General features: G+C 43.3%; 4 long non-coding RNA genes across 7 annotated transcripts in view; 2 read left to right on the top strand and 2 right to left on the bottom strand.

The window, feature by feature from the left end:
• Positions 1–3684: 3684 nt before the first annotated feature.
• On the bottom strand, positions 3685–5639 carry LOC119265182. The gene is made up of 3 exons (XR_005131470.1): positions 5425–5639; positions 4263–4312; positions 3685–4176 (listed from the first exon to the last, which is right to left on the bottom strand). It is a non-coding gene; the product is annotated as an uncharacterized LOC119265182 (long non-coding RNA).
• A 4668-nt stretch (positions 5640–10307) lies between these two features.
• Positions 10308–16962, top strand: LOC119265210. Of its 3 annotated transcripts, none has more exons than XR_005131479.1 (5): positions 10308–10496; positions 15403–15629; positions 16135–16294; positions 16559–16657; positions 16790–16962. It is a non-coding gene; the product is annotated as an uncharacterized LOC119265210 (long non-coding RNA). The 3 variants fall into 3 exon arrangements; XR_005131481.1 differs by lacking the exon at positions 15403–15629 and adding an exon at positions 11448–11488 and having other exon boundaries at positions 10308–10707; XR_005131480.1 differs by lacking the exons at positions 10308–10496; positions 15403–15629 and adding an exon at positions 13871–14593.
• Positions 16963–18761: 1799 nt separating this feature from the next.
• Positions 18762–20701, bottom strand: LOC119265164. The gene is made up of 3 exons (XR_005131450.1): positions 20491–20701; positions 19332–19381; positions 18762–19245 (listed from the first exon to the last, which is right to left on the bottom strand). It is a non-coding gene; the product is annotated as an uncharacterized LOC119265164 (long non-coding RNA).
• A 4739-nt stretch (positions 20702–25440) lies between these two features.
• LOC119265205 overlaps positions 25441–27500 on the top strand; it is a 6604-nt gene continuing 4544 nt past the window's right edge. The window contains exon 1 of one of the 2 annotated variants that reach the window (XR_005131476.1): positions 25441–25559. This is a non-coding gene — a long non-coding RNA (uncharacterized LOC119265205). Of the gene's footprint in view, positions 25560–26505; positions 26550–27500 lie in introns of those variants that run through there. The other variant, XR_005131478.1, reaches the window with a different exon arrangement.

The raw sequence follows: 27500 nt of genomic DNA, 5'->3' as shown, positions 1-27500 counted from the left end.
GAACAGCTAAAACACGCCCACAGCAGCACAGAGAGAACATCGACACGTGGTAGACTCTGACCGCATTCAGTTGTTCCCTTATAGAGACGTTTAAAATCGATGTAGAGAGAGGGAGAAAGAGAAAGCAAAGCAGCTGACTACAAACGCTCACTGGCGGAGAGAGACTGAATAGAAACCTCCACTGCCAGAGGCTGTCTATAAAGCCGGCGCTGGGGCAGCCGACTCGGACTGAGCTGAAGTGCAGGGCAGGTCCGGCTGAACTCGTGTTGAGGTCCTGCTGCATCTGGTTTTCAGTTAAATCGCCTCGTTTGTTTTCCTCTGTTCTTTTGTTTGTTTGTCTGTTGTTCGTAGCTGTAAATATATCTCTGGGCTACTTTTGGGGAGGGGTCTTCACATATTATTGAATGTGGCTGCGCTGGGCTCTAGTTCTTCTAGTTAGTATTCAGTGGGCTATTCAGTCTGGACACACTGAGGAGGTCAGTACTGACCATCAGCGCACTCAACACAGCATTTAGTCTAAATATTAGTGTAATATTTACTACTTTTACAAGGCTGTTCACTTTCTTTTCTTTTATTTTATCATATAAATTAATCTCTTTAATCTGTAGGCCGTATATTCTGTATAAAAATCAGACACTGTAGACGATCACTCATCATTTCTTTACTGTATTTCTGTCTATTTATCGCTCCTCCTGTTTCTAAAGTGGAAACTTTACAGTAGAAGGGAAAAACCTGCATTACTTTCAATGCAAGTCAATGGAACCGGAATGTTCTCCAAGTGAAGTTTGGCCGTTTATTTTGCTCCATCCTTCATGAACTTCACAGACAATATAAAGGCCAACATGCCTGTTCAAATTATTTCATAAACCGAGAAGTGACAAAAATGGAGATACGAGGTTTTGTTCCGACAGCAGTGAAATGCTCGGAGTTACAAGGCTGTAGTTTTAATGGTGACACTGTTAACAGCGAGTACTTTTATCTTGCAGATACAAGAGATACAACAGCTGCTGGTGGGAAAATGGATTACCAGAAGAACAGAAACAGAAGATGTAAGAGGAGAGAAAGAAGAAGAACAGAGCCTTTAACTGGTGAAGAGAGGTATCCAGATATTACTGACACTGAGAAACCCCCCAGAGAGCTGTACAGGTGGGTTTTACAGAGACACTAAACACAGCAGACACTTTTACAGCCTGTGATATTATGATCATGTAGAGGGTTCAGAAATTTCCTGTTTGAAGTTTAATGTAAAACAGGCGACGGCCTTCGTGTCCCAGTGCAGCGCTTGGAGTAACACTAGTTTCAAGCTGGTCAGCTTTTATATGAAACAGTGGAAGTAATGAACTGGACCTGTTGAATGTGGATCATTAATAATGAAATATATGATTAAAGGTTTCACTGTTTCCTCCTCAGTCAGTGGGGAAGAGAGTGAAGAGTGTGATGTGAGGAAAGAGGAAGAGAGCAGTGAAATAACGAGGAGCCGCAGTCTCGATATATTCATTGATTTCTGTGGTGAGTTACATGAATTATCTCTTTCACTGGTTTGATAATTAGCTGATGTGTTGGAGCCGTGAAGTATTAAACTGATTAAGTGCAGCATTACATTCATTTAATCACCGTCATCTAAAGAAGTTCTCATTACAGACGAGGACGACAGAGAACTGAGGCCTGACCCAGGACTGTGTGGAGGACAGAGAGCACAGAGAACTGACCCAGGACTGTGTGGACAACAGAGAGCACAGAGAACTGACGCAGGACTGTGTGGAGGACAGAGAGCACAGAGAACTGACCCAGGACTGTGTGGACAACAGAGAGCACAGAGAACTGACCCAGGACTGTGTGGAGGACAGAGAGCACAGAGAACTGACCCAGGACTGTGTGGAGGACAGAGAGCACAGAGAACTGACGCAGGACTGTGTGGAGGACAGAGAGCACAGAGAACTGACCCAGGACTGTGTGGAGGACAGAGAGTACAGAGAACTGACGCAGGACTGTGTGGAGGACAGAGAGCACAGAGAACTGACGCAGGACTGTGTGGAGGACAGAGAGCACAGAGAACTGACCCAGGGCTGTGTGGAGGACAGAGAGCACAGAGAACTGACCCAGGGCTGTGTGGGCTGGTGTCTGAGGAACCAGCTCCTAATCAATGCAGAGAAGACCAAAGAGTAGTGATGACCTTTCTCCAGGCACAGTCCATTAAAGATTCTTTAGCTTTTTATTTGTATTTTGTTTATTTGTATTTGTTTTTATTGTTAAATTTTGTGAAGAATATAGTTTATATTGTTTTATCTTATATATTGTGCAAACATGGTAATAAGCAACAACCTGTAACCGTGTTAAGTGATTAATAAAGTCACTACCTTGTTAATTCTCTCTTGTTGCTCGTCTTTGAGGGCTTTGCTGAGCCTTTGCTGCTGTAGCTCTGTAAACGTCCCTACAGTGGGACCAGTGAAGGACTCTAATCTGATCTTAGTCTTACTTCTCTGCTCTTTTTACTCAGACCCTCACTTTCTTCCTGTGTGTTGATTTAATGCCATTGTTTCTGTGTCATTATTAAGTGTGTGTAGACTTTATAAGAGAAACTCTTGGTTTTGCTTTGGTTTTACAGCAGAGTCCAGTTTATTTTTCGGAGTCTCACTGCTGCAGACACTGTTATGGTAATTCTGTGTCGGGATCCATCGTTTCTGTGGAGTTTCAGTCAAATCTCTACAGTAAAAGTGTTGTGTTTATATTTTTGATCAGTTTATTTAAAGCACTGCTTTCTTAGTTGACCCTGTTTTCGACCTTGTAGCCTGTAAATCGATGTTACACTGACATCATCTGGCCAAATGAGTGAACAGTAACCAGCAGCCCGTCTCTGCAGAAAAGGGTGTGAATAGTTTTGAAAAAGTTAACGTTACTCTGAAAGGCTGATGCTTCTGTTGTGGCCTGTGAACAGTGTGATGGTTCCTGTACATCAGCCTCATGTACTGTGTGTTTGATTCAGACAGAGTGTTATTATTTCCTCATTTCTGGGTAAAATGTTGGGTCTGGGTGTGTTTGTGTCTCATCAGATGAATTTAAAGGTCTGACAGAAAACTGGATGGACTGAAAGACTCACTGAGGCTCGTACGTTTTACTCTAGAACGTCTTTATACTCGTCCACAAGGCTGATATGACAGAAGCCACACAGAATATTGTGGAACTGTTTTGGACTAAGACATGGCCAAGTGGTCTTGGGTGAGCTGCTTGGAACCAGAGTACAGTCGTCTTTCTTCTTATCCAATATGCTCAGTGTTGTCCTTTACATTGTCTGTACATTTAATAAAGAATGAACCAAAAGAAATGGCCCAATATGACTAAAAGACGTCTGGTTCCACTGACTTACATTCAAAGAAAAGTTTTTTTTTCTTTTCCTGTAAAGTTACTGTCTTTGAGGTAAGATGTTTTCATTCCTTCATTATATACTATTTTTCTTTATATATGTGTGTGTGTGTAGAATAACATAATATATAACTATTAGATTTGATATTGGAATAGTCCAGCATTTGTACAGTAAAGTCAAACATTCCTACTAAAAATGTAACAATCATTTCATCATGAACACAAAATTGATAAAGCAGGATTATTTTACCACTTATGTTATTATTTGACTGATATTTTAATACTTAATACATTACACAATAAATTAAAGAATGGAGGAAGATGTAAAACCATAATGAACAGGGTAAATATTTCCCATGTGTTTAATAACATTTACAGTAAACATTTCCACAGTTTTCTATATGAAAGTCTTTAAATACAGTAAGCAGTGCGAACGGTTTGAACTATACTGTATAATCAGGGATCAGTCATGGTCTTCATGGGACCCTGGGCACAAGTTAAACTCAGCAAGCACATGAAAATCATCTAAAAACCATCTTCAACTGTGATTTCTGCTCTTCATCTTTTCAGCCCAATCATCAATGCAGAACCTAAAGCCGTCTTACATGCATCAAAATGCTGAGACTGTCATGCACCGTCTAAAACATCCCATCTGAATGGTAACAAGATCCCACAGGTCAATAACATCAAACCTGAGGGGCTGTACAGAGTCCAGAGTCCAGTAAACATGCTTCACTTTACAGTCTTAGTGACTCTGACTGAGTGACGGAGCTGAATCTGTGAATGACCTCCACAGCAGATCATCTGCAGTAAAGACTGAAACACAAGCAGCGTCCAGTGAGAGAAACATCGAGGCAGTTTGGCCAGAAAACTACAGACATTCACAAACACATTTTACTGACCTGTCAGTCATCCAGCGTCCTCCATCTGAGCTGCTTATAAAGGAGAAGACCTGCAGAAATGTAGGAATATGGACATCGTGGACGTCATAACATGTTTACATTCATGAAGAAGTCATTTAAACTCAGGAAGACTTAAAATCTCAGGTTTAAAATAAAGTAACGTAATGAAAAGAAAAGGGAAACTGAAGAGACGTGTGAACGTGTGGATGAACTGAACGTGCATTAATTCAGGTTCATGTTCTCTCTGCCCAACACATCCATGATCAGATCATTCAGGAGTTCAGTTGGAGACTCGGAGCGGAGAGGAGACTGAACCGTGTAGGACAGAGACCTCCAGGACTGGACATCATTTATGATGGACACTAATGACCCATATAAGAACTCAGAGCAGGAATAAAGAAGTTAATTCAGACGGCAGCTTGTCTTCATTTCTCTGCTCTGTCCTTCTTTTTCTGTCCTCACCTCACAGTAAATAACCTGACGGGAAAACAAAGTAAATTCAGTGACTTTTAAATGACCGCAGGGACGAACGGACGTCTGGACCAGCCAGCAGATCTGGTCATGTAAAAGCTCCCTGTGGATGTGAGCTGTGAAGCCTCAAACACAGACCTACTGCTTCTCCAGAGCAGGTCTACTTTAGACCACTTAACACACTTTAATGAAACTGCATTGATCACATTCAGTCCTACATCAGTCAGAAACAGAGAGCTTAGCAGAGTCGCTGTTGAGCTTTTAGTCTCCATCCAGCAAACGTCACATCCAGGGACTGCACTGAGCTGCGTTCACTCAGATGAACATCATTTAGGTTATTTTACAGGTTTTCTAAGCTCAGCCTGATAATCCAGTTAATGATTTCCATCATTTTAATGACCTACATTACAGTAAAGTATGAACCAGTGCAGTCGTAGCAGTGGAGTAAACTGCCACCTGAACCAGCTCACGAAGCTCTTAATGACCAACCGATGAGCTGAATCAGGTGAGCTGAGGCTGAGAGCAGTCAATATGTCCTGGGGGTCTTCAAGACCAGGACTGGAGCAGAGAACCACTGTTCTAACCTGTTTACTCTGACCTGCTCATGTACCGGACTCTAGAACCAGAGAGAACAGCTGGATAAGATAAACCTTCATTAATAAAATCTCTGATTATCTGAGGGGCAGCTCACCTGTTCACCTGACGTCTGCAGATGGTTCTTATTCTTTCTGTCCTCTCTCATCCTTTCTTCTGTTCATCTAAACCCTTTCACTGCTCTTCTCATTCAGCGTTCCCTGCAGTGTCTTTCAGAGCTCATTACTGACTATTCTCCGTCTCTACACTGCTGTTCAGCCTTATTAGTGGTGGAAATGAGATGCTGAGCTGGTCAGACTGATGGGAGGAGCCACTGTCAGTCAAAGGCTGAATCAGCCAATCACATCCAAAGCATTATTTGCCAACCTGCCTTATATTGGCTAATCAGGGTGATATTGATATGGTGTCTCATAAAAGGAGAACAGGTCCAGGATCAGATTTGATAAACACCCTACAGTCACTGTGTAACTAATGAAAAGCTCTGCTAAGTGGAGCTTCTGAGTAACTCTGAGATGTTTGTAGGAGGTGATGGAGTTTGAGGGACTCTGACTGATCTTAGAAGAAGATCTACAACAGGACTGCACTGATGAGATTCACTAACCGTCTAATAAAGTTCTCAGATGTCACGATGAGAAAAACGCTTTTCATAATAAACACAGTTACACATTCTGAGAATTTACTGACCACTTTTATTCATGACTTCATCGCGTGAAATCTGAAACAGCAACGACTTATAAAATCATCACTTCCTCCAAACCAGCCAACCAGGTTCCACATCATTTCCTCCTCTGATAAACTCCAACACCATCAAATCTTGGATCACATCTTTGACTATTTGGAGAAAATCCTTTTCAAAACGATTTGCTTGGACCTTCAGCTCTGCAGGCGAGCTCTGAAGGAGAACAGCAGAAACTGGTCCCCTCTGTTGACCAGCAGAGGTCAGTATGACACCCGTTTTACATCAGCTTTGACAGAATTAAAGCAGTGTTGGTTTTACTACAGTGCAGGACAAACAGAGAAACTTCACTCAGAGTCAGTTTTTTTAATTGTAGTAAATTTCATTATTCATCACTCACACAACTATAAAGAAACTCATGGAATTAAAAACAGTATAAAGAAATACAGAGAAAGAAATCTGAGTGTAAACAGTGAATATTTACAGGCTCAGATTTAAGCTGAAAGTAATAAACTGGATAAACAGAATAACATCGCTGTCCAAAGAACAGCAGGTTTGTCCACAATGGTAACAGTGTGTATGTGTATGTATGTATGTGTGTGTGTGTGTGTGTGTGTGTGAGTGAGAGTGTGTGTGTGTGTGTGTGTGTGTGTGTGTGTGTGTGTCAGCACAGCTACTGCACGGCTTCTGGGAGAGTGGGAGATGGAAGAGTTGGAGAATAAAAAGGTCCACCTACAGAGTCGACCTTTGACTTTTTCATGGAGCCCTTCCCAGTTTCTTTGCTCCGTTTGCTGATCACCCAAAAACACCCCCAAGTACTTAAAACCTTTGCTGGCCCACTTCAACCCTTGTAGTAGTCTGGGTGCACCACTTAACCAGATTCCCACCAACAGAGCCTCACTTTTGCTCCAATTAACCTTGGCAGAAGAAATTCTACCAAACCTGTGTACAGTGCTGATTAAGTTGTCAACGTCAGACTGAGTCTTAGCAATCACAATTATATCGTCAGCATAGGCAGATAGTTAAATCTTTGGGTTACAGGTTGGTACACTAAAACCAGAGAGAACGTGCCTTAATCTGTGTGAGAGGTTCTATTGCCAATGCATACAACATGCCAGACAGACGACATCCCTGCCTTATCCCCCTCTGAACTTTAAAAGGAGCCTTTAACCACCGTTAACTTTCAGAATACTTTCAGCGTCACAATACAAAGCCCTGATCTTGGCTATAAGACCTGGGCTGAACCCAAAAGCTGAGAGAGCTTTCCACAAATACTCATGCTCAACCCAGTGAAAAGCCTTTTCCTGATCCAAAGAAATAAGACCAGTATCTAAGCCCAGTAGTCTTGAGACGTCCAAAATATCTCGAATTAAAAAATCTTGTCGAAAACTGACCTGCTTGGAATGCAGTACGTCTGGTCATGATGGATGACCTGTCCCAGGACCTCTTTCAGTCTGACTGCCAGCACTTTTGAGAGCAACTTGTAATCACAGCAGAGCAACGAGACAGGTCTCCAGTTCTTGAGCTCATGAAGGTCACCCTTTTTAGGCAACAGGGTCAGCACAGCCCTTCTGCAACTTGACGGCAGTCTCCCCTTAGCGAGGCTGTCATTGAGAACTTCCAGCAAGTCCTCGCCAATCACCGGCCAAAAGGACTTATAAAATTCTACTGGGAGTCCATCAATACCCGGTGCTTTCCCGCACTCCATACCCTGCAGAGCATCACTCAGCTCCACCAGGGAGAGCTGCCTCTCAAGGCCCAATGAAGAGTCTTCCACAAGCTTCGGAAGACCGTCAAAGAAACTTTTTTCCAGCTCTGGTTGCTCACTGTATTCAGAGGTGTAGAGCTCTCCATAAAACTTAGCTGCATGACTACGAATCCCTGCAGGGTCTGAAAGTAGAGCTCCAGATTCAGACCGCAGGGCATGTATACACCTCCTTTGGCCATTCTTGCGCTCCAGACTAAAGAAGAATTTGGACGCAGCATCCATCTGTGCCACTTTCTGAAAGTGTGACCGGACCAGAGCCCCCTGCGCTTTTACCCCAAGTGTAGCCAGTGAAGCCCGTGCCTGGCTACGAGTGTGATGCGAGTCTTGACAGCAACCGTAGTCAAGGTGATGCGTTGTTTCCTCCCCCGCCCTTTACGGAAGCGCCAGGTGGATACAATTAGGTGTGAGCATTAGCTTTAGCATATATATATGTACGATGGTACTGGGTGTAGGCATATCCTCACTTTGCTGTGGTCTGTTGGGACTTGGCTGATGGTCATCGAACGGTAGGTTGCCCCTAAATGTGGCGCTACTTTGGCTTGCGGTTTAACATTAATGGGTAACGTCCCTGTGCAGGTGTGCTGGTCTAGGCAAGCTTCTCTCCCCATTCTGTGTCGACGGTGTGTTGGCGCAGAGCTCTCGGAAACCGCTTAAACGCTGTAGCCGTTTGTTGTGGCTTCACTGCATTTTATAATCTGATTGTGCTGGAGCAGCACCTATCCGTAGGCAGGTACGCGGTACTCCGCATAGTTTGGTGGGTACTGGTAGCTTATACCGCTAATGTCTGTTCATTGTAGGTGTGCTGTGGTTTGGGGCAACAGGTAACAGGGTGTGAGCCGTGTATAGCAGCAGCCGAAGGCCCTGCGTGAGCGTCGCCAGTGACCAGTCCGGGTGGCGCCTGGCGACTGGAACGAAGAAATATTTTGATACCTACGTAGTGAAATTGGAGCCGCTGCTGTGTCGGTGTTGCTGTGTCGGTGTTGCTGTGTCGGTTACGCTGCTTGGTGTGTGTGTTGTGTGTGTTTTTTTTTTTTTGTTTTTTTTCCCTATTTTAATTTACTTTTGCTTGTTTTGTTGAATTTGCTTCTTGGTTGTCTTGTTCTAGTTGAACAGATTATATTTTGCTTTTGGTTATCAATTGATGCCTTATGTCGTGTTTTTCTGTTTAATTGACTTACTGTTTCATTTACTTTGGCAGCAGTGTTTGGTTTAGCGTGGGATTGTTTTTAAAGTATTATTATTTGTTATTACTGGGAAAACTTTGTTGGCTGTGAGGTGTCCTGTGGGTCTAGTGGTCGGAGCAATTGTGAAATTCTAATTCTTCTTCTTGTAGGACATTTGGATGCCCCCCTTTCTGTCTGTTCACTCGTGGTTTGGCGCCTTACTTGCTGTGGTGTGAGTTCATGTGCACCGCACTTTCGCGTGTGTGTGTGTGTGTGTGTGTGTATTGGAGACTTTAGAATACAGTCCTGGGGTGAAATTCCCCAGGTGTCATAGTCGGGTTTGCTATATTACTACGGGCCACACAAGCAGATCAGCAAGTGCCACTTTTTTAGTTTTGAGTGCCTCAATATCGCCTCGATTTCCTGTGGACTCTGTCAAGTTTTGGAGTTCCCCTATTTCTATGTCAAGACTCTTCAGTGACTGGGCTATGTCATTCGTGACGCTGTAAGTATACTGCTGACAGAGCTGTTTTATCTGGACCTTGCCAAAGTCCCACCATTGCTGTAAAGACTGAAAAGTAGTCTTAGTTGCTTGAAATCCACGCCAAAAGAAATTAAAGTGTCTCTAAAATGTGCATCATCCACCAAGGATGTGTTAAATAGCCAATACGAACTCCTTGGCTTTATATGCCTCACACCCATTGTACAGTGGACTAAACTGTGGTCAGACAAGGCAACCGGTGAGATTTGGCAATGTCTAAAAACACTAAGATGATGCTTAAAACAGTAAAATCTGTGGAGTCTTGCTAGAGAGATACGGTTCTCACTTGTATGTGCCCAGGTACTGTTTTTGTTGGTCATTTAGAAACCTCCAAATATCACAGAGCTCATGTGTGTTGATTAGCTGGACCAGCCGTCTACGCGAAGCAGCGTGCGGTTCTGAGTGAGACTATCTGCACTGGACTCTGTGCAGTTAAAATCACCAGCTAAAACTAAATAGTCATCACTGCTGCAGCCACCCAGCGTTTTACACAGAACATCTAAAAACAGCATCCTGTCCACCCCACTGCAGGTGCACACACACAGAAAGACAAAGGCGCAATGTTCAAAAATGGCACGAATTTTTAAAATTCTGCTCAAACGCCCACTAACCTACACCACATTGTACTGTCACACACTAAAATGAAAGCAAAAGGAAACAGGAAAGTAAGAGAGAAGAGTGGGGGAAACACACTCAGATCAGTCTGTACGCGCTCTCACACTCACAGCCTCTCCACCCACTCAGATCAGTCTGTACGCGCTCTCACACTCACAGCCTCTCCACCCACTCAGAAACACACAGAGAGAGAGAGGGAGAGGCAGGCAGACTCTGCGGTTTCCGCTCGCCATGAATTGGAACTGTGACTGCATGTGTAGAGTCTGCAGGGTGACTGGGTTACACAGAGAGAGAAAGAGGGAGAGAGACGTGTTTCCTGTCTAAAAGGCGGCGCTGAATTGCAGAAGTGTATATAAACCATCCACTTTCAGAATGAGCTGAAGTGCAGGGCGCGCAGCTGAAGCAGGTCCGGCTGAACTCGTGTTGAGGTCCTGCTGCATCTGGTTTTTGGGTTAAATCGCCTCGTTTGTTTTCCTCTGTTCTTTTGTTTGTTCGTATCTGTGAATATTCTCGGTGGATCTGCCCGTTTTGGTGTCCTGGCTGCCCTTTTCTCCCCCCTCGTCCACTACGACCACCCCTGCAGTCGCTCCGCTGCGTCCAGTGGTGGAGACCCACAGGTACGTCTGGTCCTCTCAGTGTAACAGCGCTGTAGTGCGGATGATGATGAATCTCTTTAATCTGTAGGCCGTATATTCTGTATAAAAATCAGACACTGTAGACGATCACTCATCATTTCTTTACTGTATTTCTGTCTATTTATCGCTCCTCCTGTTTCTAAAACAGTAGCTTTACAGTAGAAGGGAAAAACCTGCATTACTTTCAATGCAAGTCAATGGAACCGGAATGTTTTCCAAGTCAATTTTGGCCGTTTATTTTGCTCCATCCTTCATGAACTTCACAGACAATATAAAGGCCAACATGCCTCTTCAAATTATTTCATAAACCGAGAAGTGACAAAAGTGGAGATACGAGGTTTTGGTCCGATAGCAGTGAAATGCTCGGAGTTACAAGGCTGTAGTTTTTAATGGTGCCCACCAAATGGTGTTTCTCTGATTTCTGTGTGTTCACTCTGTTATATTTGAGGTGAAACTCAGCTAATATTTCATATTCACACTGTAAATTGGAGACAGACTGCAGTGAGTTTGACTGTAATTAATAAGGAGCATGAAGTGACACTGTTAACAGTGAGTCCAGCTGGGATCAGATACACTGACCACAGTATGAATGAAGCCTGTTGTAGTAGGTGGTGTTGTTGTAGTAGTACTTTTTGTAGTAGTAGCAGTAGTAGTTGTTATTATATTAGTTGTATTTGTAGTAGTTATTGTTGTAATTGTTGTTGTTGTTGTAATCACTGCAGAATAAACAGAACCTCATCCACAAGCCTGTGTTCCTGACTGGGTGAGTAGTTTTTGTTATAGTAGTTGTGGTAGTAATAGTTGTTGTAGTTGTCATTGTTGTAGTCGTAGTTTTGTAGTAGTTGTAGTAGTAGTAGTAGTTATGGTTGTTGTTGTTGTAGTACTTATTATAGTAGTTGTAGTACTTGTAGTAGTAGTAGTAGTACTTGTAGTAGTAGTTGTTGTTTTAATCACAGCAGAATAAACTGAACCTCATCCACAAGCCTGTGTTTATGACTTGGTGAGTAGTTGTTTTTGTAGTATTTGTGGTAGTAATAGTTGTTGTAGATGTTGTTATTGTTGTAGTAGTAGTTTTGTAGTAGCTGTTGTTGTAGTAGTAGTAGTAGGTGTTGTAGTATTTTTTTGTAGTAGTAGTAGTTGCAGTAGTTGTTGTTGTAGTAGTAGTTGTTGTAGTAGTAGTTGTTGTTGTAGTAGTAGTTGTTGTAGTAGTTGTTGCAGTAGCTATACTAGTAGTAGTTGTTGTTGTTGTTGTTGTTGTTGTTGTTGTTGTTGTTGTTGTTGTTGTTGTTGTTGTTGTATAAACAGAACCTCATCACAAGCCTGTGTTCCTAACTTGGTGAGTAGCTGTTGTAGTAGTAGTAGTAGTAGTAGTAGTAGTTGTTGTTGTTGTTGTAGTAGTACTTGTAGTAGTAGTAGAAGTAGTAGTAGTAGTTGTAATCACTGCAGAATAAACTGAACCTCATCACAAGCCTGTGTTCCTGACTTGGTGAGTAGCTGTTGTTATAGTAGTAGTTGTTGTAGTTGTTATTGTTGTACTGAGTGTAAACAGTGAATATTTACAGGCTCAGATTTAAGCTGAAAGTAATAAACTGGATAAACAGAATAACGTCGCTGTCCAAAGAACAGGTTTCTCCACAATGGTAACAGTGTGAGTGAGTGTGTGTGAGTGTGTGTGTGTGTCTGTGTGTGTGTGTGTGTCTGAGTGAGTGTGTGTGTGTGTGTGTGTCTGAGTGTGTGTGTGTGTGTGTGTCTGAGTGAGTGTGTGTGTGTGTGTGTCTGAGTGAGTGTGTGTGTGTGTCTGAGTGAGTGTGTGTGTGTGTGTGTGTGTGTCTGAGTGAGTGTGGTGTGTGTGTCTGAGTGAGTGTGTCTGTGTGTGTCTGTGTGTGTGTCTGTGTGTCTGTGTGTCTGTGTGTGTGTGTCTGTGTCTGAGTGTGTGTGTGTGTCTGTGTCTGAGTGAGTCTATGTCTGAGTGAGTCTGTGTGTGTGTGAGTGTGTGAGTGTGTGAGTGTGTGAGTGTGTGAGTGAGTCTGTGTGTGTGAGTGTGTGTGTGTGTGAGTGTGTGTGTGTGTGTGTGTGTGTGTGTCTGAGTGAGTGTGTGTGTGTGTGTCTGAGTGAGTGTGTGTGTGTGTCTGAGTGAGTGTGTGAGTGTGTGTGTGTGTGTGTCTGAGTGAGTGTGGTGTGTGTGTCTGTGTGTGTGTCTGTGTGTCTGTGTGTCTGTGTGTGTGTGAGTGTGTGTGTGTGTGAGTGTGTGTGTGTGTGAGTGTGTGTGTGTGTGTGTGTGTCTGTGTCTGAGTGTGTGTCTGTGTCTGAGTGTGTGTGTGTGTCTGTGTCTGAGTGAGTCTGTGTGTGTGTGTGAGTGTGTGAGTGTGTGAGTGTGTGTGTGTGTGAGTGTGTGTGTGTGTGAGTGTGTGTGTGTGTGTGTGTGTGTCTGAGTGAGTGTGTGTGTGTGTGTCTGAGTGAGTGTGTGTGTGTGTGTCTGAGTGAGTGTGTGTGTGTGTCTGAGTGAGTGTGGTGTGTGTCTGAGTGAGTGTGGTGTGTGTGTCTGAGTGAGTGTGTCTGTGTGTGTCTGTGTGTGTCTGTGAGTGTGTGTGTGTGTGTGTCAGTGTGTGTGTGTGTCTGTGTGAGTGAGTCTGTGTGTGAGTGAGTCTGTGTGAGTGAGTCTGTGTGAGTGTGTGTGTGTGAGTGTGTGTGTCTGTGTGTGTGTGTGTCTGTGTGTGTGTGTGTCTGTGTGTGTGTGTTTGTGTCTGAGTGAGTCTGTGTGTGTGTGAGTGTGTGTGTGTGTGTCTGAGTGTGTGTGTCTCTGAGTGTGTGTGTGTTTGTGTCTGAGTGAGTCTGTGTGTGTGTGTGTGAGTGTGTGAGTGTGTGTGTGTGTGTGTGTTTGTGTCTGAGTGAGTCTGTGTGTGTCTGAGTGTGTGTGTGTCTGAGTGTGTGTGTTTGTGTCTGAGTGAGTCTGTGTGTGTGTGTGAGTGTGTGTGTGAGTGTGTGTGTGTTTGTGTGTGTGTGTGTGTGTGTGTGTGTGTGTGTGTGTGTGTGTGTGTGTGTGTGTGTGTGTGTGTGTGAGTGATGGTAGGAATGCAGCTTTTATTGTGTTATATTTTATATTTAGTCGTAAGCAGACCAGGCCAATAAATCCTGATCCTGATTCTGCTCTAATGAGTTCTTGTGTGCTGTGTGATTGAACCTGTTCAGCTAGGTTTTCTAACACGAGGCAGAAATGTGACAGAAAATGTGCCGTAGTGGGTAAAACCGTTTAAAAGACCTCCGATAGGCGCAGGGACACTAACTAAGATCAGCCAGCTGACGTCATCAGAAGTCCTCAAATAACGCTTTCATTATGACATCGCGTTGAACTCTGAAAAATAACTGGTCTTCCGGTTAACTTGGTCTTTTTAACGTCCACAGAACTTAACTCTTAACTCGCGGCTGTTACAGAGTGTGTCACTTCTGCAACCGCTAAACCACAGCGGCAGAGAAAGGCCCTCGACACGGATTAGTCTAGATTTACATACTGTAGCGACACTGAAATCAACTTGCCCAAAGACTCGAGTCACCCAATCAGAATGCGCGACTGTCTAAAAGGCGGCGCTGAATTGCAGAAGTGTATATAAACCATCCGCTTTCAGACTGAGCTGAAGTGCAGGGCGCGCAGCTGAAGCAGGTCCGGCTGAACTCGTGTTGAGGTCCTGCTGCATCTGGTTTTCAGTTAAATCGCCTCGTTTGTTTTCCTCTGTTCTTTTGTTTGTTCGTATCTGTGAATATTCTCGGTGGATCTGCCCGTTTTGGTGTCCTGGCTGCCCTTTTCTCCCCCCTCGTCCACTACGACCACCCCTGCAGTCGCTCCGCTGCGTCCAGTGGTGGAGACCCACAGGTACGTCTGGTCCTCTCAGTGTAACAGCGCTGTAGTGCGGATGATGGTGAATCTCTTTAATCTGTAGGCCGTATATTCTGTATAAAAATCAGACACTGTAGACGATCACTCATCATTTCTTTACTGTATTTCTGTCTATTTATCGCTCCTCCTGTTTCTAAAATGGAAACTTTACAGTAGAAGGGAAAAACCTGCATTACTTTCAATGCAAGTCAATGGAACCGGAATGTTTTCCAAGTCAATGTTGGCCGTTTATTTTGCTCCATCCTTCATGAACTTCACAGACAATATAAAGGCCAACATGCCTGTTCAAATTATTTCATAAACCGAGAAGTGACAAAAGTGGAGATACGAGGTTTTGTTCCGACAGCAATGATACAAGATACAAGAACAGCTGTGTGGGTGTCTGTGGTTTGTGTGAGACAGAAAGATGTGTGTCTTGTGGGCCTTCAAATGAACTGTCACTCTGTTATTATGCAGCTCTTAGTCGAACTGTTCTTCCACTTAACGTGGGCTCTCGCGTCTCATCTCAGTGCTGGCTCACCTCTCTTCTGCCATGGAGAACAGCTAAAACACCCCCACAGCAGCACAGAGAGAACATCGACACGTGGTAGACTCTGACCGCATTCAGTTGTTCCCTTATAGAGACGTTAAAATCGATGTAGAGAGAGGGAGAAAGAGAAAGCAAAGCAGCTGACTACAAACGCTCACTGGCGGAGAGAGACTGAATAGAAACCTCCACTGCCAGAGGCTGTCTATAAAGCCGGCGCTGGGGCAGCCGACTCGGACTGAGCTGAAGTGCAGGGCAGGTCCGGCTGAACTCGTGTTGAGGTCCTGCTGCATCTGGTTTTCAGTTAAATCGCCTCGTTTGTTTTCCTCTGTTCTTTTGTTTGTTTGTCTGTTGTTCGTAGCTGTAAATATATCTCTGGGCTACTTTTGGGGAGGGGTCTTCACATATTATTGAATGTGGCTGCGCTGGGCTCTAGTTCTTCTAGTTAGTATTCAGTGGGCTATTCAGTCTGGACACACTGAGGAGGTCAGTACTGACCATCAGCGCACTTAACACAGCATTTAGTCTAAATATTAGTGTAATATTTACTACTTTTACAAGGCTGTTCACTTTCTTTTATTTTATCATATAAATGAATCTCTTTAATCTGTAGGCCGTATATTCTGTATAAAAATCAGACACTGTAGACGATCACTCATCATTTCTTTACTGTATTTCTGTCTATTTATCGCTCCTCCTGTTTCTAAAGTGGAAACTTTACAGTAGAAGGGAAAAACCTGCATTACTTTCAATGCAAGTCAATGGAACCGGAATGTTCTCCAAGTGAAGTTTGGCCGTTTATTTTGCTCCATCCTTCATGAACTTCACAGACAATATAAAGGCCAACATGCCTGTTCAAATTATTTCATAAACCGAGAAGTGACAAAAGTGGAGATACGAGGTTTTGTTCCGACAGCAGTGAAATGCTCGGAGTTACAAGGCTGTAGTTTTAATGGTGACACTGTTAACAGCGAGTACTTTTATCTTGCAGATACAAGAGATACAACAGCTGCTGGTGGGAAAATGGATTACCAGAAGAACAGAAACAGAAGATGTAAGAGGAGAGAAAGAAGAAGAACAGAGCCTTTAACTGGTGAAGAGAGGTATCCAGATATTACTGACACTGAGAAACCCCCCAGAGAGCTGTACAGGTGGGTTTTACAGAGACACTAAACACAGCAGACACTTTTACAGCCTGTGATATTATGATCATGTAGAGGGTTCAGAAATTTCCTGTTTGAAGTTTAATGTAAAACAGGCGACGGCCTTCGTGTCCCAGTGCAGCGATTGGAGTAACACTAGTTTCAAGCTGGTCAGCTTTTATATGAAACAGTGGAAGTAATGAACTGGACCTGTTGAATGTGGATCATTAATAATGAAATATATGATTAAAGGTTTCACTGTTTCCTCCTCAGTCAGTGGGGAAGAGAGTGAAGAGTGTGATGTGAGGAAAGAGGAAGAGAGCAGTGAAATAACGAGGAGCCGCAGTCTCGATATATTCATTGATTTCTGTGGTGAGTTACATGAATTATCTCTTTCACTGGTTTGATAATTAGCTGATGTGTTGGAGCCGTGAAGTATTAAACTGATTAAGTGCAGCATTACATTCATTTAATCACCGTCATCTAAAGAAGTTCTCATTACAGACGAGGACGACAGAGAACTGAGGCCTGACCCAGGACTGTGTGGAGGACAGAGAGCACAGAGAACTGACCCAGGACTGTGTGGACAACAGAGAGCACAGAGAACTGACGCAGGACTGTGTGGAGGACAGAGAGCACAGAGAACTGACCCAGGACTGTGTGGACAACAGAGAGCACAGAGAACTGACCCAGGACTGTGTGGAGGACAGAGAGCACAGAGAACTGACCCAGGACTGTGTGGAGGACAGAGAGCACAGAGAACTGACGCAGGACTGTGTGGAGGACAGAGAGCACAGAGAACTGACGCAGGACTGTGTGGAGGACAGAGAGCACAGAGAACTGACCCAGGGCTGTGTGGAGGACAGAGAGCACAGAGAACTGACCCAGGGCTGTGTGGGCTGGTGTCTGAGGAACCAGCTCCTAATCAATGCAGAGAAGACCAAAGAGTAGTGATGACCTTTCTCCAGGCACAGTCCATTAAAGATTCTTTAGCTTTTTATTTGTATTTTGTTTATTTGTATTTGTTTTTATTGTTAAATTTTGTGAAGAATATAGTTTATATTGTTTTATCTTATATATTGTGCAAACATGGTAATAAGCAACAACCTGTAACCGTGTTAAGTGATTAATAAAGTCACTACCTTGTTAATTCTCTCTTGTTGCTCGTCTTTGAGGGCTTTGCTGAGCCTTTGATGCTGTAGCTCTGTAAACGTCCCTACAGTGGGACCAGTGAAGGACTCTAATCTGATCTTAGTCTTACTTCTCTGCTCTTTTACTCAGACCCTCACTTTCCTCCAGTGTGTTGATTTAATGCCATTGTTTCTGTGTCATTATTAAGTGTGTGTAGACTTTATAAGAGAAACTCTTGGTTTTGCTTTGGTTTTACAGCAGAGTCCAGTTTATTTTTCGGAGTCTCACTGCTGCAGACACTGTTATGGTAATTCTGTGTCGGGATCCATCGTTTCTGTGGAGTTTCAGTCAAATCTCTACAGTAAAAGTGTTGTGTTTATATTTTTGATCAGTTTATTTAAAGCACTGCTTTCTTAGTTGACCCTGTTTTCGACCTTGTAGCCTGTAAATCGATGTTACACTGACATCATCTGGCCAAATGAGTGAACAGTAACCAGCAGCCCGTCTCTGCAGAAAAGGGTGTGAATAGTTTTGAAAAAGTTAACGTTACTCTGAAAGGCTGATGCTTCTGTTGTGGCCTGTGAACAGTGTGATGGTTCCTGTACATCAGCCTCATGTACTGTGTGTTTGATTCAGACAGAGTGTTATTATTTCCTCATTTCTGGGTAAAATGTTGGGTCTGGGTGTGTTTGTGTCTCATCAGATGAATTTAAAGGTCTGACAGAAAACTGGATGGACTGAAAGACTCACTGAGGCTCGTACGTTTTACTCTAGAACGTCTTTATACTCGTCCACAAGGCTGATATAACAGAAGCCACACAGAATATTGTGGAACTGTTTTGGACTAAGACATGGCCAAGTGGTCTTGGGTGAGCTGCTTGGAACCAGAGTACAGTCGTCTTTCTTCTTATCCAATATGCTCAGTGTTGTCCTTTACATTGTCTGTACATTTAATAAAGAATGAACCAAAAGAAATGGCCCAATATGACTCAAAGACGTCTGGTTCCACTGACTTACATTCAAAGAAAAGTTTTTTTTTCTTTTCCTGTAAAGTTACTGTCTTTGAGGTAAGATGTTTTCATTCCTTCATTATATACTATTTTTCTTTATATATGTGTGTGTGTGTAGAATAACATAATATATAACTATTAGATTTGATATTGGAATAGTCCAGCATTTGTACAGTAAAGTCAAACATTCCTACTAAAAATGTAACAATCATTTCATCATGAACACAAAATTGATAAAGCAGGATTATTTTACCCCTTATGTTATTATTTGACTGATATTTTAATACTTAATACATTACACAATAAATTAAAGAATGGAGGAAGATGTAAAACCATAATGAACAGGGTAAATATTTCCCATGTGTTTAATAACATTTACAGTAAACATTTCCACAGTTTTCTATATGAAAGTCTTTAAATACAGTAAGCAGTGCGAACTGTTTGAACTATACTGTATAATCAGGGATCAGTCATGGTCTTCATGGGACCCTGGGCACAAGTTAAACTCAGCAAGCACATGAAAATCATCTAAAAACCATCTTCAACTGTGATTTCTGCTCTTCATCTTTTCAGCCCAATCATCAATGCAGAACCTAAAGCCGTCTTACATGCATCAAAATGCTGAGACTGTCATGCACCGTCTAAAACATCCCATCTGAATGGTAACAAGATCCCACAGGTCAATAACATCAAACCTGAGGGGCTGTACAGAGTCCAGAGTCCAGTAAACATGCTTCACTTTACAGTCTTAGTGACTCTGACTGAGTGACGGAGCTGAATCTGTGAATGACCTCCACAGCAGATCATCTGCAGTAAAGACTGAAACACAAGCAGCGTCCAGTGAGAGAAACATCGAGGCAGTTTGGCCAGAAAACTACAGACATTCACAAACACATTTTACTGACCTGTCAGTCATCCAGCGTCCTCCATCTGAGCTGCTTATAAAGGAGAAGACCTGCAGAAATGTAGGAATATGGACATCGTGGACGTCATAACATGTTTACATTCATGAAGAAGTCGTTTAAACTCAGGAAGACTTAAAATCTCAGGTTTAAAATAAAGTAACGTAATGAAAAGAAAAGGGAAACTGAAGAGACGTGTGAACGTGTGGATGAACTGAACGTGCATTAATTCAGGTTCATGTTCTCTCTGCCCAACACATCCATGATCAGATCATTCAGGAGTTCAGTTGGAGACTCGGAGCGGAGAGGAGACTGAACCGTGTAGGACAGAGACCTCCAGGACTGGACATCATTTATGATGGACACTAATGACCCATATAAGAACTCAGAGCAGGAATAAAGAAGTTAATTCAGACGGCAGCTTGTCTTCATTTCTCTGCTCTGTCCTTCTTTTCTGTCCTCACCTCACAGTAAATAACCTGACGGGAAAACAAAGTAAATTCAGTGACTTTTAAATGACCGCATGGACGAACGGACGTCTGGACCAGCCAGCAGATCTGGTCATGTAAAAGCTCCCTGTGGATGTGAGCTGTGAAGCCTCAAACACAGACCTACTGCTTCTCCAGAGCAGGTCTACTTAGACCACTTAACACACTTTAATGAAACTGCATTGATCACATTCAGTCCTACATCAGTCAGAAACAGAGAGCTTAGCAGAGTCGCTGTTGAGCTTTTAGTCTCCATCCAGCAAACGTCACATCCAGGGACTGCACTGAGCTGCGTTCACTCAGATGAACATCATTTAGGTTATTTTACAGGTTTCTAAGCTCAGCCTGATAATCCAGTTAATGATTTCCATCATTTTAATGACCTACATTACAGTAAAGTATGAACCAGTGCAGTCGTAGCAGTGGAGTAAACTGCCACCTGAAACCAGCTCACGAAGCTCTTAATGACCAACCGATGAGCTGAATCAGGTGAGCTGAGGCTGAGAGCAGTCAATATGTCCTGGGGGTCTTCAAGACCAGGACTGGAGCAGAGAACCACTGTTCTAACCTGTTTACTCTGACCTGCTCATGTACCGGACTCTAGAACCAGAGAGAACAGCTGGATAAGATAAACCTTCATTAATAAAATCTCTGATTATCTGAGGGCAGCTCACCTGTTCACCTGACGTCTGCAGATGGTTCTTATTCTTTCTGTCCTCTCTCATCCTTTCTTCTGTTCATCTAAACCCTTTCACTGCTCTTCTCATTCAACGTTCCCTGCAGTGTCTTTCAGAGCTCATTACTGACTATTCTCCGTCTCTACACTGCTGTTCAGCCTTATTAGTGGTGGAAATGAGATGCTGAGCTGGTCAGACTGATGGGAGGAGCCACTGTCAGTCAAAGGCTGAATCAGCCAATCACATCCAAAGCATTATTTGCCAACCTGCCTTATATTGGCTAATCAGGGTGATATTGATATGGTGTCTCATAAAAGGAGAAACAGGTCCAGGATCAGATTTGATAAACACCCTACAGTCACTGTGTAACTAATGAAAAGCTCTGCTAAGTGGAGCTTCTGAGTAACTCTGAGATGTTTGTAGGAGGTGATGGAGTTTGAGGGACTCTGACTGATCTTAGAAGAAGATCTACAACAGGACTGCACTGATGAGATTCACTAACCGTCTAATAAAGTTCTCAGATGTCACGATGAGAAAACGCTTTTCATAATAAACACAGTTACACATTCTGAGAATTTACTGACCACTTTTATTCATGACTTCATCGCGTGAAATCTGAAACAGCAACGACTTATAAAATCATCACTTCCTCCAAACCAGCCAACCAGGTTCCACATCATTTCCTCCTCTGATAAACTCCAACACCATCAAATCTTGGATCACATCTTTGACTATTTGGAGAAAATCCTTTTCAAAACGATTTGCTTGGACCTTCAGCTCTGCAGGCGAGCTCTGAAGGAGAACAGCAGAAACTGGTCCCTCTGTTGACCAGCAGAGGTCAGTATGACACCCGTTTTACATCAGCTTTGACAGAATTAAAGCAGTGTTGGTTTTACTACAGTGCAGGACAAACAGAGAGACTTCACTCAGAGTCAGTTTTTTAATTGTAGTAAATTTCATTATTCATCACTCACACAACTATAAAGAAACTCATGGAATTAAAACAGTATAAAGAAATACAGAGAAAGAAATCTGAGTGTAAACAGTGATATTTACAGGCTCAGATTTAAGCTGAAAGTAATAAACTGGATAAACAGAATAACATCGCTGTCCAAAGAACAACAGGTTTGTCCACAATGGTAACAGTGTGTATGTGTATGTATGTATGTATGTGTGTGTGTGTGTGTGTGTGTGAGTGAGAGTGTGTGTGTGTGTGTGTGTGTGTGTGTGTGTGTGTCAGCACAGCTACTGCACGGCTTCTGGGAGAGTGGGAGATGGAAGAGTTGGAGAATAAAAAGGTCCACCTACAGAGTCGACCTTTGACTTTTTCATGGAGCCCTTCCCAGTTTCTTTGCTCCGTTTGCTGATCACCCAAAAACACCCCCAAGTACTTAAAACCTTTGCTGGCCCACTTCAACCCTTGTAGTAGTCTGGGTGCACCACTTAACCAGATTCCCACCAACAGAGCCTCACTTTTGCTCCAATTAACCTTGGCAGAAGAAATTCTACCAAACCTGTGTACAGTGCTGATTAAGTAGTCAACGTCAGACTGAGTCTTAGCAATCACAATTACATCGTCAGCATAGGCAGATAGTTAAATCTTTGGGTTACAGGTTGGTACACTAAAACCAGAGAGAACGTGCCTTAATCTGTGTAAGAGAGGTTCTATTGCCAATGCATACAACATGCCAGACAGACGACATCCCTGCCTTATCCCCTCTCTGAACTTTAAAAGGAGCGCTTAAACCACCGTTAACTTTCAGAATACTTTCAGCGTCACAATACAAAGCCCTGAACTTAGCTATAAGACCTGGGCTGAACCCAAAAGCTGAGAGAGCTTTCCACAAATACTCATGCTCAACCCAGTGAAAAGCCTTTTCCTGATCCAAAGAAATAAGACCAGTATCTAAGCCCAGTAGTCTTGAGACGTCCAAAATATCTCGAATTAAAAAATCTTGTCGAAAACTGACCTGCTTGGAATGCAGTACGTCTGGTCAGGATGGATGACCTGTCCCATGACCTCTTTCAGTCTGACTGCCAGTACTTTTGAGAGCAACTTGTAATCACAGCAGAGCAACGAGACAGGTCTCCAGTTCTTGAGCTCATGAAGGTCACCCTTTTTAGGCAACAGGGTCAGCACAGCCCTTCTGCAACTTGACGGCAGTCTCCCCTTAGCGAGGCTGTCATTGAGAACTTCCAGCAAGTCCTCGCCAATCACCGGCCAAAAGGACTTATAAAATTCTACTGGGAGTCCATCAATACCCGGTGCTTTCCCGCACTCCATACCCTGCAGAGCATCACTCAGCTCCACCAGGGAGAGCTGCCTCTCAAGGCCCAATGAAGAGTCTTCCACAAGCTTCGGAAGACCGTCAAAGAAACTTTTTTCCAGCTCTGGTTGCTCACTGTATTCAGAGGTGTAGAGCTCTCCATAAAACTTAGCTGCATGACTACGAATCCCTGCAGGGTCTGAAAGTAGAGCTCCAGATTCAGACCGCAGGGCATGTATACACCTCCTTTGGCCATTCTTGCGCTCCAGACTAAAGAAGAATTTGGACGCAGCATCCATCTGTGCCACTTTCTGAAAGCGTGACCGGACCAGAGCCCCCTGCGCTTTTACCCCAAGTGTAGCCAGTGAAGCCCGTGCCTGGCTACGAGTGTGATGCGAGTCTTGACAGCAACCGTAGTCAAGGTGATGCGTTGTTTCCTCCCCCGCCCTTTACGGAAGCGCCAGGTGGATACAATTAGGTGTGAGCATTAGCTTTAGCATATATATATGTACGATGGTACTGGGTGTAGGCATATCCTCACTTTGCTGTGGTCTGTTGGGACTTGGCTGATGGTCATCGAACGGTAGGTTGCTCCTAAAGGTGGCGCTACTTTGGCTTGTGGTTTAACATTAATGGGTAACGTCCCTGTGCAGGTGTGCTGGTCTAGGCAAGCTTCTCTCCCCATTCTGTGTCGACGGTGTGTTGGCGCAGAGCTCTCGGAAACCGCTTAAACGCTGTAGCCGTTTGTTGTGGCTTCACTGCATTTTATAATCTGATTGTGCTGGAGCAGCACCTATCCGTAGGCAGGTACGCGGTACTCCGCATAGTTTGGTGGGTACTGGTAGCTTATACCGCTAATGTCTGTTCATTGTAGGTGTGCTGTGGTTTGGGGCAACAGGTAACAGGGTGTGAGCCGTGTATAGCAGCAGCCGAAGGCCCTGCGTGAGCGTCGCCAGTGACCAGTCCGGGTGGCGCCTGGCGACTGGAACGAAGAAATATTTTGATACCTACGTAGTGAAATTGGAGCCGCTGCTGTGTCGGTGTTGCTGTGTCGGTGTTACTGTGTCGGTTACGCTGCTTGGTGTGTGTGTTGTGTGTGTTTTTTTTTTTGTTTTTTTTCCCTATTTTAATTTACTTTTGCTTGTTTTGTTGAATTTGCTTCTTGGTTTTGTTCTAGTTGAACAGATTATATTTTGCTTTTGGTTATCAATTGATGCCTTATGTCGTGTTTCTGTTTAATTGACTTACTGTTTCATTTACTTTGGCAGCAGTGTTTGGTTTAGCGTGGGATTGTTTTTAAAGTATTATTATTTGTTATTACTGGGAAAACTTTGTTGGCTGTGAGGTGTCCTGTGGGTCTAGTGGTCGGAGCAATTGTGAAATTCTAATTCTTCTTCTTGTAGGACATTTGGATGCCCCCCTTTCTGTCTGTTCACTCGTGGTTTGGCGCCTTACTTGCTGTGGTGTGAGTTCATGTGCACCGCACTTTCGCTTGGGTGTGTGTGTGTGTGTGTGTGTGTGTGTGTATTGGAGACTTTAGAATACAGTCCTGGGGTGAAATTCCCCAGGTGTCATAGTCGGGTTTGCTATATTACTACGGGCCACACAAGCAGATCAGCAAGTGCCACTTTTTTAGTTTTGAGTGCCTCAATATCGCCTCGATTTCCTGTGGACTCTGTCAAGTTTTGGAGTTCCCCTATTTCTATGTCAAGACTCTTCAGTGACTGGGCTATGTCATTCGTGACGCTGTAAGTATACTGCTGACAGAGCTGTTTTATCTGGACCTTGCCAAAGTCCCACCATTGCTGTAAAGACTGAAAAGTAGTCTTAGTTGCTTGAAATCCACGCCAAAAGAAATTAAAGTGTCTCTAAAATGTGCATCATCCACCAAGGATGTGTTAAATAGCCAATACGAACTCCTTGGCTTTATATGCCTCACACCCATTGTACAGTGGACTAAACTGTGGTCAGACAAGGCAACCGGTGAGATTTGGCAATGTCTAAAAACACTAAGATGATGCTTAAAACAGTAAAATCTGTGGAGTCTTGCTAGAGAGATACGGTTCTCGCTTGTATGTGCCCAGGTACTGTTTTTGTTGGTCATTTAGAAACCTCCAAATATCACAGAGCTCATGTGTGTTGATTAGCTGGACCAGCCGTCTACGCGAAGCAGCGTGCGGTTCTGAGTGAGACTATCTGCACTGGACTCTGTGCAGTTAAAATCACCAGCTAAAACTAAATAGTCATCACTGCTGCAGCCACCCAGCGTTTTACACAGAACATCTAAAAACAGCATCCTGTCCACCCCACTGCAGGTGCACACACACAGAAAGACAAAGGCGCAATGTTCAAAAATGGCACGAATTTTTAAAATTCTGCTCAAACGCCCACTAACCTACACCACATTGTACTGTCACACACTAAAATGAAAGCAAAAGGCAACAGGAAAGTAAGAGAGAAGAGTGGGGGAAACACACTCAGATCAGTCTGAACGCGCTCTCACACTCACAGCCTCTCCACCCACTCAGATCAGTCTGTACGCGCTCTCACACTCACAGCCTCTCCACCCACTCAGATCAGTCTGTACGCGCTCTCACACTCACAGCCTCTCCACCCACTCAGATCAGTCTGTACGCGCTCTCACACTCTGTAGAGTCTGCAGGGTGACTGGGTTACACAGAGAGAGAAAGAGGGAGAGAGACGTGTTTCCTGTCTAAAAGGCGGCGCTGAATTGCAGAAGTGTATATAAACCATCCACTTTCAGAATGAGCTGAAGTGCAGGGCGCGCAGCTGAAGCAGGTCCGGCTGAACTCGTGTTGAGGTCCTGCTGCATCTGGTTTTTGGGTTAAATCGCCTCGTTTGTTTTCCTCTGTTCTTTTGTTTGTTCGTATCTGTGAATATTCTCGGTGGATCTGCCCGTTTTGGTGTCCTGGCTGCCCTTTTCCCCCCTCGTCCACTACGACCACCCCTGCAGTCGCTCCGCTGCGTCCAGTGGTGGAGACCCACAGGTACGTCTGGTCCTCTCAGTGTAACAGCGCTGTAGTGCGGATGATGATGAATCTCTTTAATCTGTAGGCCGTATATTCTGTATAAAAATCAGACACTGTAGACGATCACTCATCATTTCTTTACTGTATTTCTGTCTATTTATCGCTCCTCCTGTTTCTAAAACAGTAGCTTTACAGTAGAAGGGAAAAACCTGCATTACTTTCAATGCAAGTCAATGGAACCGGAATGTTTTCCAAGTCAATTTTGGCCGTTTATTTTGCTCCATCCTTCATGAACTTCACAGACAATATAAAGGCCAACATGCCTCTTCAAATTATTTCATAAACCGAGAAGTGACAAAAGTGGAGATACGAGGTTTTGGTCCGATAGCAGTGAAATGCTCGGAGTTACAAGGCTGTAGTTTTTAATGGTGCCCACCAAATGGTGTTTCTCTGATTTCTGTGTGTTCACTCTGTTATATTTGAGGTGAAACTCAGCTAATATTTCATATTCACACTGTAAATTGGAGACAGACTGCAGTGAGTTTGACTGTAATTAATAAGGAGCATGAAGTGACACTGTTAACAGTGAGTCCAGCTGGGATCAGATACACTGACCACAGTATGAATGAAGCCTGTTGTAGTAGGTGGTGTTGTTGTAGTAGTACTTTTTGTAGTAGTAGCAGTAGTAGTTGTTATTATATTAGTTGTATTTGTAGTAGTTATTGTTGTAATTGTTGTTGTTGTTGTAATCACTGCAGAATAAACAGAACCTCATCCACAAGCCTGTGTTCCTGACTGGGTGAGTAGTTTTTGTTATAGTAGTTGTGGTAGTAATAGTTGTTGTAGTTGTCATTGTTGTAGTCGTAGTTTTGTAGTAGTTGTAGTAGTAGTAGTAGTTATGGTTGTTGTTGTTGTAGTACTTATTATAGTAGTTGTAGTACTTGTAGTAGTAGTAGTAGTACTTGTAGTAGTAGTTGTTGTTTTAATCACAGCAGAATAAACTGAACCTCATCCACAAGCCTGTGTTTATGACTTGGTGAGTAGTTGTTTTTGTAGTATTTGTGGTAGTAATAGTTGTTGTAGATGTTGTTATTGTTGTAGTAGTAGTTTTGTAGTAGCTGTTGTTGTAGTAGTAGTAGTAGGTGTTGTAGTATTTTTTTGTAGTAGTAGTAGTTGCAGTAGTTGTTGTTGTAGTAGTAGTTGTTGTAGTAGTAGTTGTTGTTGTAGTAGTAGTTGTTGTAGTAGTTGTTGCAGTAGCTATACTAGTAGTAGTGTTGTTGTTGTTGTTGTGTTGTTGTGTTGTTGTTGTTGTTGTTGTTGTTGTTGTTGTATAAACAGAACCTCATCACAAGCCTGTGTTCCTAACTTGGTGAGTAGCTGTTGTAGTAGTAGTAGTAGTAGTAGTAGTAGTTGTTGTTGTTGTTGTAGTAGTACTTGTAGTAGTAGTAGAAGTAGTAGTAGTAGTTGTAATCACTGCAGAATAAACTGAACCTCATCACAAGCCTGTGTTCCTGACTTGGTGAGTAGCTGTTGTTATAGTAGTAGTTGTTGTAGTTGTTATTGTTGTACTGAGTGTAAACAGTGAATATTTACAGGCTCAGATTTAAGCTGAAAGTAATAAACTGGATAAACAGAATAACGTCGCTGTCCAAAGAACAGGTTTCTCCACAATGGTAACAGTGTGAGTGAGTGTGTGTGAGTGTGTGTGTGTGTCTGTGTGTGTGTGTGTGTCTGAGTGAGTGTGTGTGTG

The sequence above is a fragment of the Pygocentrus nattereri genome, chromosome 2 (assembly GCF_015220715.1).
Source record: "Pygocentrus nattereri isolate fPygNat1 chromosome 2, fPygNat1.pri, whole genome shotgun sequence".
In the NCBI taxonomy this organism is placed as follows: Eukaryota; Metazoa; Chordata; class Actinopteri; order Characiformes; family Serrasalmidae; genus Pygocentrus; species Pygocentrus nattereri.
The sequence above is the reverse complement of the archived record's forward strand: the minus strand, read 5'-3'. Positions and strand labels throughout refer to the sequence as shown.